At 34.7% G+C, this 3,624-nt stretch overlaps 1 pseudogene; it reads right to left on the bottom strand.

The window, feature by feature from the left end:
- Nucleotides 1-445: 445 nt before the first annotated feature.
- Nucleotides 446-2,413, bottom strand: LOC112466892 (annotated as a pseudogene).
- Between the last annotated feature and the right edge of the window lie 1,211 nt (nt 2,414-3,624).

The following is a 3,624-nucleotide window of genomic DNA, read 5'->3' as shown; positions in this document are numbered from 1 at the left end:
ATATTAGATTTGGAATGTTTAAAATACAAGGTATGTTGGTATATTTTCGTCGTACTTGTTAAAATGCTCTCTTCGTGTATGCAAAGACAAGTAAACGTATCAAGGATTAACGAACTGTATATATTAATCAACTATATAATCTGATGGATTATCCAAAACTAGTATATTAATGTCAATACCATAGACCGATGGAGTAGTATAACGTAATAAAATACAGGATTTTTTGACCTGTTTAGCCAGGTTCTTATACGTTTCCTTGTAAAAGCTTTTATTTTATTTACTTGTTTTATTTATTACGAGATGAAATATTTAATAGACATTGACGTTCAAAGATTGACTTGATATAAAAATAAAAAATTTATGATTTCCTTATAGCAGGCAAACGACATTGTACACAAGAATGGAAAGGGAAAACAGGAGGAAAAACTTCTTACGGTTACTCATGCTCATTCATTACCGGGCCATACAGGCTTTATTACACGTGTTGTTCTTCCTCCTATAAGTTATGCACGCAAATAAAACGGTAAAAACAAAAGAAATAACGTTACAGTATATAGAGATTCAGGCATGTAAACAAATGACTGGAGGATACAAAACTAAGGCGCGATGCACACCGTACGCATATTACGGTGTTGCGTAAATAAAACTTGTTTAAACTGGTTCGTGCTCTTCTCTGGTCTGCCATCTCGACGAGATGATGCCGACGTTTAGGACGTTATGAACCATTTCTCGCGCGCTTGTGTCAAATTTTTTTTGCGACCGTGAATATCGTACGACACCTTACAAAATATTCCCGTAGTCATAAATAACGATGAGGGCATTAAACGTGTAAGAGAATGAAAGCTGGAATGCTACAAAAACGTTTCATCCGTCGCACATTTTTCGCGTTCGTTTATGTGTCCGCTTTCGTTGGATTCCAACTTAGATAATCAACTCGAGTCGCAGCCTGATACTCTTTCACTAAATATTCTACAACCTCTCGTGAGTTGTCTAGCTCGTCAAGATTATCCTCAAACATTTTTTCTTTGCGGACGTGTTCCAAAAATGCTTCACGTTTACGCAACTTGTCGTACTGTTGTAAGGCTCTGTCAAACAGCTAAAAACGTACCAATACGTTAATTAAATTTAAACATTATCAAGTTTTATATCCTACTGTGTGATGTACGATGATAACGTTTGATATGTAACAACACTTACCGATGATATATTGGTATGATTAGCCAACATCAAACCAGAAACGCGATGCGTACTTTGTATGTAAGGAGATTTTTTTGAAAGAGCTACTTGTATACTAGCGGGACCCCAAGGAATAAACTGCGTGAGTTTTCGCTCTCTGATCCTTTGCAAAGATTTGTGCACTTGTGTCGGATCTACCTCGTTCTATTAAAGATACATAACGTACTACGTGCAGTGTAATATGTTTTTATATATAACACACTTTATTCATACGTACTCTGATGTAAAATATGAAATAGAATTTATTTACGTGAAAAATATCAAGTAGTCTTGTATTTCGCGTTTAATATTTTTTACATGTACAAAATGAAATAATGGATTACGTGATTAAAGAAACACAATAAACTCAACTTTAATGTATAGTAAGCTTTTCTAAGAAAAATTTTACCTGAATTATATTTAAGATGGATATGTAACAATGAGCGGCGTTTCTGTCTACGGCGGTAGAAACCATGATATTTTTTGGCTGTAGTACGCGTCGCCGTACATCCAAGACGGATGTTTCTCACGGATGCACCCTATTAGGAATACGTTTTATGAAAAATATCTTGTTTTCTCTAAACGTATCTCTCTTCTTTCTTTTCAAATGCATATCGTTCTTTTCAAATAAATATATTTCGTGTGTGCACGTACACATTTTTTAAAAATAGACGTGATTTTTCTTATATTCATATCTTTCATCCATCTATGCATAAAAGTATATTAACCATATTAACGTCTGTTACATTGATATAAAATATCAGAAACAAAATACTTTGAGATATTTCATATTCTATTCCGACATGAAATATATTATAGGTACGAATAATGTATTTACTTTTCGACAACTTTTATTTTTGATACTTTTATGCCGTGGACGAACGAGACAACCGCGTAACGTTAAGGAAACATGTTTGCATCTTAAAAATAGCACGTGCACATTTGTATAATATCTATGACGGTACGCGACAACTGTATCAAACGACGAAACGTCGTTTTATATATACATATATATGAATCGTGACTCATGAAGATATACCGTTACACTTGTTTTTTTCAGTGTATGAACGTATTAGATTTCTTCTAAATCAATAGATACCTCTTGATCCGTTGTAAGTGGAGTGTACCCAGTCATTAAGAAATGTAAGCGAGGAGTCGGTATGAGTGGTGCAATCGAACCAACTAAATCATTGTTCATGTACTACATCTACGCGTTATGTATAGAGAGAGAATTTCGTAACACGTAATACAAATATTTACCTTATTTCATCTTGATTTGGAAAAACGCTGTACGTCTCAATCAGTTTTTTGGGAAATCGATTAAAAACGGCGAAAACTTAAAAAATAATTATTTTACAGACAAAACTTACATGACTTTTTAGTAGAATTTTGGGAACGCTACGGAGAACTCTTATCAGATCGGCTAGAACGTGTAAAAAAGTTTTTCTTAAATAAAAATTTCTTCTTATGTGTTAAATATGGTTTTTATTTTTAAAATAATTGCATTACTGGAAAGTGATTAAAATTTCTTGCAAAACTACATGAAAAAGTCGCAAAAATACGATCCGGTCGGAACTGTTACCTTTCTTATAATTAGATAGATGTTACAGTTTGGGCACTGGATTTTCAGAAATCGATTTTTTGCTTCTAATTGCTAGAACTATTGATATATTTGATACAGAATTGTAGAACTATTGTAAAACAAACTAGAACTCCGAAGAAATAATTGATTTTCACGATTTGGTGCGCTGCGTGAACTTAGCGCACCATATTTTTAAATTCGATTTTTTTGTAATTAATTATCGAAACTATTTAAAATGGTTATCTAGAACTCTAGAACAACTATTCAAAAGAAAGTCAGAACTCTAAAAAAACTTTTAGATTTTTAGATACGGTGTGCCACGTAAGTTCACAGGACCCACCCCAAGCCTTCTGCATGTGTTCGTCTCATCTCGCTCACTCCACGTACTGTCTCGCTCGCTCTTCGTGTCATCTCGCTCACTCTTATATACCTTTTCGCTCGCTCACCGAACGAAAAATCACGAACTTTGCGTTACCGACCGTAGCACGGAACGCAACCTAACGCGTGCCGGTCGGTGTTACCCCGTGGCCCAAACGTCGACGTTGGGTACGTAGTTTATGTGCACGTTTTACGTCGATCCCAGAGGGCGTATCGCGTTTGCGGATCACCTAAAACCGGGCCGTGTCGTCTCTCCGTCTTCTCTCTGTTAAAAGTATACTATTTTGAGAGTAAAACGCACAAAGTTTTTTTGCTCTATCTCAAAAAATTTTGATGAATATTTTTGTGAAAAAAGTCAACGTTCTCTGGCAGAAAAGCCTTAACAAAATTATTATATCATGAAATTATGTTACCTAACTCAATCCAAGTTACATGTATTTAAAAAAAAA

Source organism: Temnothorax curvispinosus, unplaced genomic scaffold (genome assembly GCF_003070985.1).
Source record: "Temnothorax curvispinosus isolate PA1 unplaced genomic scaffold, ASM307098v1 QBEX01016669.1, whole genome shotgun sequence".
Lineage (NCBI taxonomy): Eukaryota > Metazoa > Arthropoda > Insecta > Hymenoptera > Formicidae > Temnothorax > Temnothorax curvispinosus.
Note: the sequence above shows the minus strand (reverse complement) of the source record. Positions and strands in the feature narration are given on the sequence as shown.